The following is a 9,154-nucleotide window of genomic DNA, read 5'->3' on the forward strand; positions in this document are numbered from 1 at the left end:
AGTGTGTGTGTCTGTTAGTGTGTGTCAGTGTGTGAGTGTGTCTGTTAGTGAGTGTGTGTCTGACTGTGTGTGAGTGTGTCTGTTAGTTAGTGAGTGTGTCTGTGAGTGTGTGTGTGTCTGTGAGTGTGTCTGTTAGTGAGTGAGTGTGTGTCTGTTAGTGTGTGAGTGTGTCTGTTAGTGTGTGAGTGTGTCTGTTAGTGTGTGTGTGTGTCTGACTGTGTGTGTCTGTTAGTGTGTGTTAGTGTGTGTGAGTGTGTCAGTGAGTGTGTGTGTGTTTCTGTTAGCTAATGGATGCATATCTGTCAGTGTGTGTGTGTGTGTGTGTATTTAGAAGGCGGGGGGAAGGGTTAGGTGGGAGTGAGGGGGCACCTGAGGTTTGTCCTGCCTAGGGCAGCACAAAACCAGGATACACCACTGACAGCAACACAAATCTAACGGTGGCATTGGTGTACCAGACACCCATAAATATTACTTTGCCACTAATGCTACTACAGTAGTTGGTTTTAACATACATAACAATAAGCCCAGATGGCTAGAGATGGAGGAAACTAAAGTATTGCAATTCTCCCTAAAAGATGCATTATGGCCAAAACCACCACCATGTTTTGATCTACTAGAACCACACTTAAGGCTTGCAATATTATTTTTAAGAGTAAAAATTTAAGGTTAGGTTGTTATAGAGCTATGCCAATCTCACTGTTGTGATCATTTGATCAGTTAGTGATCATTTACCTTCTATAAATATAAACTTTCGGCATAGTTATTTTATAACACATTTGGATGATATCTTTCAGGGAAATCCCATTCTTTCCTTCAAAAAAACTACAATTTAAATACAGTCTACCTGACAATTCAAGAACGGATTACATAGAAACTAGTGAAAAACTGAAAGAAAAATGTAATGTTAGGAAAGCAAATAAAAATAAAAAAAATTCTGGAAAATTCTAAATTAGGAAAGTTATTTTTACACGACCCAGGGCGAAAAGGGATATTATCCATATGCTACTCAGTATACAACGTTCCACCATCATCTAAACTAAAACACAAGCTGTCGTGGGAGAGTGAGTTGGGTACACAATACAGTTTGGAGGAATGGTTTGGATTTTTACAGCTCTCAAAGGCATTACCTATTGCACAAATCATCTTAAAAACAATTACAATATTCTTTATAGATGGTACATAGCTCCCTCTCAATTACACAACATAAACAACAGCTACTCTGTCCAGTGTTGGAGGGATTGCGCAGGTGTAGGTAACATGGCTCATATCTGGTGGTTCTGCCCCAAACTGTCCTAATATTGGAAGGAAATGCATAGACTAATAATGAAAGTAGACTCATCCATTAGTATCTTAACATTGGAACTAGCGCTATTTAGGAATTCCAGGTATCTGTTACCAAAATTGATAGAATCATCATAGACCACATTCTAATTGCTGCTACCTCGTGTTTACCACGATATTGGAAATCGGCTAATACTCCAACACTTAAATAAGTTTATAATCTGGAAGATGCAACACTAGGTGTATAGAAATTAACTACTATAATAGTAAAATTACCATGAATAGTTATAAATTAACTTTTAATAAGTCATAATAAAAGGTCTAACTAGGACTCAACAAAGGAACTAACAACAAGAAAGAAAAATAGTACTATTGAAATAATAATAATAGAAATACACTGTTACCTCCGCTAATTCCCTTTCTTCAGCCGGGTGGAAACCAGTTAGAGAATAAGAAGACCCATTTTCACCCCCAACAATAACTGGACGCCACACAGTCTTGGAGGTGCAACACAATTTTATTGGCCACACACTGCTTTTATGCATAACCCCGTGCAAGGGGTTTACCACACAAACATGCAAGGACACATCCCAAGATCCTCCCCCTCCCTGGGGTCCAGGCACGGGAAGGGACTTGCTCTCTTTGTCCCCAAAGCCTGCCACTAAACCCACAGGGTTTCCGAAACCAACCACCAGTAACCTCTGTACCTGGGAGTCTAGGCATGGGGAAAAGGGACCATCCCTTTGTCTCCCAGGCACAGAAAAGCCCACCCATGGGAAAAGAGCTGGTCTCCTTGTCCCTCAGGCTCATGAGAGCCCGCCAAACTCGCTAGTGCTCCAAAAGTGCCCACACCAATCTCAGGGACCCTCGCTTCGGTCCCTCGATGGACTAGTCCTCGTTCGCAAGGTCCTGGTGTGAAACCTAGACAAGGGAAGCATCTCATTTCAGGGGATGCATGCTCCCCCTGGCCGGCATTTGTCAATACGAATGGCAGCCACCCAGGGAAGCATTCATTAATTACTTCCCTTACAGTTTTTTACACCTATGTTGCGAGTGCAAACGTTCTGATTAATTGGTGTGAACGTTCTAATGGGGCTCTGGAGAAGACCTTGTTCGGGAGACGGACGAGTCGGGAAGCTATCCACGAATGCTCCCCTGGTGGAGTTCATCTGTATGAATGGCGGGCACCCAGGGAAGCACTCATTAATTGTTTCTCTTGCGGTTATTCGGGTTTTGACACTTATGTTGCAAGGTGTGAACATTCTAACCTAACATTCTAAATAAGGTATTGAGGTGGTCCCCGTTCGGGAGACGAATGAATTCCCTTTGGGGAAGCACTTGTGAACGGGAAGTAGGGACAAGAAATAAAAATACACAGGAAAAACCCAGAAAAAGAAACCCATGAACAGGCAGCAGTTCCGCCACACAGCTCCCCCTTAACCACAAGCCAGAATACACAGTCTGATCCCAACAGATCAGCTTGGGGATGTCCAGGAGAGTACTCACAGATTACTTCTCCAGGGCCGTCTGTTTTGACAACCCATCTGCATTTGCGTTTTCCTTACCAGGTCTGTAATGAATCATAAAGTGATATGGTTGTAGGGCCAGACCCCAGAGACCCAGTTAAGCCACACCAATGGATTGTGATCCGTGAGCAAGGTGAATTGCTAGGGCTGTGTCAGGGTTCTCACCATGACATCCATGACATCCAGACAACAGGGGATTTGAACCTGGGAGCTTTGCAGTCCTGGGCCTGCATTCTACCTTTGAGCAACATCAGTTTTGTTTGTTGTGAGCTTTTCCACTCCTGACCATCCTGGCTTGTCTGCAGCACTGGGGACTGGACCTTGACAATTGCTGTGATTCACCTGACCCTGATCAGATATCAGCAGGGTATATAAGCTCAGCCTCGCCCTGTGAACCTTATCAAGTCTTTGATCCTGTTGTGTGTGTTCCGTACCGGTGTTCCTGTCTATTGTTACTCTGTGTCATATTGACCCCAGCTTCTGACATCGTTTACTCTGACCTCTGGCATCCCTTGACTTCGGCTACTCTTCATTGATCCTGACCTCTGACATCCTTTGACTTTGGCTATCCCTTGACTATTCTGCTGTTTGTGTCCTTGCCTGTACTGCAACTTAGAACTTCATCCTGCACAGCCCCCGTGCACAGACTCACAGGCCAGGTGAATTCTTACCTGACCACCTTGGCCTGTGTTTATTTGCAAGGGTGAGCAACATATCTGCGCTACAGACTCCCAACTCAGGTAAGATCCTGACAGGCTGCAGTTTCTTGAGAGCCCACACCACCATCAGGCACTCCTTTTCAATGGTGGCATAGCTCACCTCCCAGGGTAGTAGTTTCCTGCTGATGTAAGCTACTGGATGTTCCCCGCCATCATCCCAGATCTGTCTCAGCACCGCTCCCAATCCAAACACAGTGGCAACTGTGTGGACAGAATTATTTTTTTTGGATTAGGAACAGCCAGGACAGGGGCATTTACTAAGGCATTCTTAAGGGCTTGGAACGCTTGCTCACACTCTGGGGTCCAGTTTACTTGTCTTGGTAAGGTCTTACGAGTCAAGTCAGTGAGGGACATAGCAAGGGCACTGTAGTTGGTGACAAACTTCCTATAATGGCCAGCAATCCCTAGGAAGGCCATCACCTGGGTCTTAGTGCGGAGACAGGGCCAACTGGCTACTGCCTCAACCTTAGCGCGCTTGGGTTTCTGTGACCCACACCCCACCCGGTGTTCTAGGTACTGTACCTCGGCCATCCCTAGGTGGCACTTACTGGGTTTTAGAGTTAATTTTGTGTCCCTAATCCTGTCGAGTACAGCTCCTACATGTGCTAGATGCTACTCTCAAGTGTCGCTGTATATGGCTAAGTCATCCAGGTATGCGCAGGCATAGTCCTGGAAGCCATCCAAAAGCCATCCAACATCCTCTGGAGCATGGCCGGGGCATTCTTCATCCCAAATGGCATTACCTTAAATTGGTACAGAACAATTGGGGTGACGTAGGCTGACTTAGGAACAGCATCTGCCACTAGAGGATTCTGCCAGTACCCCTTGCACAGATCTAACGTGGTGAGGTATCGTCCCTGAGCCATCCTATCCAGCAGCTCGTCTATGCGGGGCATGGAGTATGCATCCAACACTGTCTTGTCATTGAGCCTCATGTAGTCTACACAAAACCTTGTGGTTCCATCTCGTTTTGGGACCAGTACTACTGGGAAGACCCAAGGACTCTGGGATGGTTCGATGACCCCTAGCCAGAGCATCTCTTGGATCTCCTGACTCATATTCTCCCGCACATCTAAACTGGGGACAATTCTGTTTAACGTGAACGGGTTGGTGGCACTGAAAGCATCGCCGGTTCGCCCCAGTCGGTGCACACTGATGTCTGAACAGTGGAGCCTCGGAGCGGGACTGTTATGCCAGGGGAAGGTGCTGGAAAGAGTCTTGGGGGGGGTCAGTAGCTGGGAGAGGTGTTGGGGCCTTCAGGTATCTGCATACTCGTTGGCCCGCCGGACTGTCTCTCACCCATTCCTTCACCTCGGTTGGGAGCCCATTGTAAATGTGCTCCAGCATGAAGAGCTGGATAATCTCTTCCAGAGACTTTGCCTGTTGCGAGTTCATCCAATGCTGGGTGGCTCGGGTGATGCGGCAGGCCCACTCCGCATGTGAGTCCTTCTCACTTTTCTTCGTCACCCTGAACTTCCTGCGGCATGCCTTTGGGGTTATGGCATATCGGACTAGCAGGACTTGTTTCATGAAGTCGTACTCCCAGAGTTTGTCCACGGGTATGTCCTGGTAACCCTCCAACGCCTTCTCTTCTAGCTTCCGGGCTAGGATGGTGATCCAGTCTGCGGGGCCGACCTCTTGTAAGAGACACTGGCGCTCGAAGTCCTGTAGGAAGTCGTCAATGCCCTCCTTCGCTTCCTTGAATTCATTGAAGGCGTCGAAGGGCAGTTAATCAGCCGAGCAATGGTACGAGATTCTATCCTGTCTTGGGAAGTAGCTTACCCAACACCCGAAAATAAATAAAGTCGGTAGATGTAAAACCTAATACTGTTGAATTAATAAATGTAATCACATAGAACGACTAAGATGAATCCCTACTATGCAGAAGTAGTCCAGATAGAATGCCTGATAGCACTTCGTTGGTGAGATGCTAGTGAGAGCAAAGATGCCCTTGACTTGCGTTTTGCTTATTCTGCTCATCAGAGTGGCTTGAATAAGTGAAATGCACGTCATTGGGCAAGCTATTTAACTAATATTACTTTCCGATCCTGTATCCCTTTATTCCTCCATTTCAACCATCAAATCACACTGTGAGCTATTTAGCTTGGGATACCTTTGCACCCAGTGGCGTACATACCGGGGTTGCAGGGGTCGCGGCTGCGACCGGGCCCAGCCTACCAGGGAGCCCGGCCGCCCTGCGACCCGGTATGTACCTACTGTGGCCAGCCTCTTCTCCTGAGGGGCCCAGGAGCCGGCCACCTCAGGGCCCCCCGAGGCTGGCCCTGGTGTCACCGGGCGGGCAGGCTGGTGGGCGCGTGAGGGAGCACTCTCCCCTGAGTGCTTCCTCTTCAGCTCCCTCACGCACCGCACTGATCCCGGAGCCGGAATATGATGTCATCTTCCGGCTCCAGTATCAGTACACAGCGCGTGAGGGAGCTGAAGAGGAAGCACTCAGGGGAGAGTGCTCCCTCGCACGCCCGCCAGCCCCACCCGGTGATACCACTGGACCCCAGGGAATCTCACAGCTCTCCCACAGGTAGGGATGATAGGGGCTTATTTTTTTTTTACAAAATGTGAGTGTGTGTTAGAGTGTGTTAGAGTGTGTGTGTTAGTGTTAGAGTGTGTGTGTGTTAGAGTGTGAGGGTGTGTTAGTGTTAGAGTGTGTTAGTGTTAGAGTGTGTGTGTGTTTTAGTGTTAAAGTGTGTGTGTTAGTGTGTGTGTGTTAGTGTGGTAGTGTGTGTTAGTGTGTTTGTTAGTGTGTTAGTGTTAGTGTGTGTGTGTTAGTGTGTGTGTTAGTGTTAGAGTGTGTGTGTGTTAGGTTAGAGTGTATGTGTTAGTGTGTGTGTGTGTTAGTGTTAGAGTGTGTGAGTGTGTGTGTGTGAGTATTAGATTGGGAGTGTGTGTGTGTGTGTTAGTGTGTTACTGTGTGTCTGTTAGTGAGTCTGTTTGGTGTCTGTTAGTGTGTGTTTTGTAAGTGCGTGTGTATGTGTGTGTCTGTCTGTCAGTGAGTGTGTGTCTGTCAGGAAATGTGTGTGTCTGTTAGCTAGTGTGTATGCGTCAGTTCGTGAGAGTGTGTGTGTGTGTGTCTGTTAGCTAGTGTGTATGCGTCTGTTCGTGAGAGTGTGTGTGTCTTCAGCACTTACCTTTCTCCAGCACTGGACTCCCTTGGCGCTGGGGATCTCTCCGCCCCGATCCACCTCTCAGCTCCGAATGCGCATGCGCAGCAAGAGCCGCGAGCGCAATTAAACACCCATAGGAAAGCATTACTCAATGCTTTCCTATGGACGTTCAGCGTCTTCTCACTGTGATTTTCACAGTGAGAATCGGGGAAGCTCTTCTAGCGGCTGTCAATGAGACAACCACAAGAGGCTGGATTAACCTTCAGTGAAACATAGCTGCAGGGTTAAAACTAGAGGGACCTGGCACCCAGACCACTTCATTGAGCTGATGTGATCTGGGTGTCTGTAGTGGTCCTTTAAGTGTATGTGTATCTACATGCACTGGCGTACATACCGTGGTCACAGGGGTCGCAGCCCTGCGACCCCTGCAACCAGGTGCCCGCCGCCATGTGTTGCAGCCCCAGCCCGCACAGAGTAAGCGCGCGGGGGGGACAGGGGCCCACGGATCAGTTTTTGCACCGGGGTCCCATGGGTTGTGTGTACGCCACTGTTTGCATGCAATTCTGAAACACAGAAACAGACCGATCACATCACCTTGCTACTATCTAACTACATTGTGCATAACAATTATTGCACCATTCATTACATTCATGATTGTAGCTCTTTAGCTCAAGATGATACTGTTGCACTAAATTTTAAAATGCACTAAGTTCGATCACAACCCAATTCAGTATTATCTGTTTAATAGCTATATTGTACGATCCACTTATGATTCCTATGCACTGCATGTTTCAATGCAGTTAGATTGATTATAGAGTGCAGTTCTTATTGAAACTAGCAGGAAGGCAGTCAATTTGCATGCTTCCTGTATTGTTTAAATTTTACCAAGCATCTCTTTAATCACTTTACTAGTGTTTGCAGAATAGTTAGCAATCTATTATTCACAACATATCACTTTGCTATATATATATTTTAAGCACTGCAATGTTTGACATTATGGTACAATAATTTCCACACATTTGGCTGTTTACTTAGGTGTCAGTCAACACCTGACATCAGTGGGCTATTATAGCCTAAAACAATTCCCTTTATTTTTAAGGTGTATTTCGATTATTATTTTTTCAATAGTACTATTTTCCTTTCTTGTTGTTAGTTCCTTTGTTGAGTCCTAGTTGGACATTTTATTATTGTTATGGTTGCCCCAGGCTAACTGAGGTTTGAACCACCTGGATCTCCTTGTCCCCAAGCTGGGAGAGCGGCAAAGAGTCCCAATTCAGCAACCACCGATATCCCTGGAAGTGTAGAAGGTTCTTGTAGCTCTGAGCAGAGCTGGTTATTAGCATTTCCCTACCCTACGAGTCGAGGCTGCGAGTTGAGGGTAAGTGACATGCAAATTGTCTTCTAGATGTCTAACTAAACACTAGGGCACAAATCCTAGTATCTAGAAACGATCTTAAGGATAGAAAAATACCACTCTCTACTCATTTCCTTTTAAACCCACAGACAATGCTCATTATCACAGAATGCACAGACTCATCTTGGAAACATAATCATATAATTCCATCCTTACATACACACATAAGAAAAAATCAAAAAGATGTAGTAGAGACACGGAATAGATATCCAGCATGGGGGCAATGTAATAACACAAATTCATGGATATGCAAATAGATCACAACACCTTAACATAGTAATACTTTAATAACTCCAGCTAGATGGTCACATTATCAATAAAAATTTTGATTTAAAGGAATCATTTAAAGCTACACTAGATTTTAATGGGTACATGCTTTAGCTTTATATAAGATTTTCCAGGCCAGGGACCACCCAATGGACCTGGTGGGACACTGGTAACATGAACCAATAATAACAAAGTGCATTTTTCTAAACCCTCCCCTCTATCCTGGAGATAATTGGCTTAAGTGGCCGTAGTAACTTAATTATCTCCAGGTAACAGAAAAGTTAAGACTGTAACAAAACCACATATCATACATAATTTAACCCCCATGTTCAACATATCCCCAGACAGCTTGGATCTGAGCACTCAATATATCCGAAAAGCGCTCAGATCTCACGAATACAGTTGGATCGCCATTGGGTTAAGGTGTTCTCAACGACCAGTCGGCATAACTCAATCCAGGATTAGTTCCATACTTTTTAGCCATCAGGGTCGGTCAAGTTTGTGAGTATGTAGGTACCGAATGACGTTGCGTTTGTATGTTTCTAAACGGACGGATGAAAGTCTGGAGGTTCCAGGGGTGTTCGTGTAAAACAGTGACTGAAACAACAAACACTGCTGGGTATTCAGCAGTATAAAATGGCCGCCGCCACGTGTTCGTTCATATGCATGACGACCACCCAGCCGTTCGTCAATTAAGCTGCGGTTAAATGCAAACCGCAGTTTCTGGGAGGCTAATAAGCGGCACACTCCACATGCAGGGTAGTCGGACGTTCAGCATTTTGTTCGTGATTTAGGGGTGAAAGAGGTTAACAAGGCTCAATGGGCCAC

The sequence above is a fragment of the Pelobates fuscus genome, chromosome 3, assembly GCF_036172605.1.
Source record: "Pelobates fuscus isolate aPelFus1 chromosome 3, aPelFus1.pri, whole genome shotgun sequence".
NCBI classification, from domain to species: domain Eukaryota; kingdom Metazoa; phylum Chordata; class Amphibia; order Anura; family Pelobatidae; genus Pelobates; species Pelobates fuscus.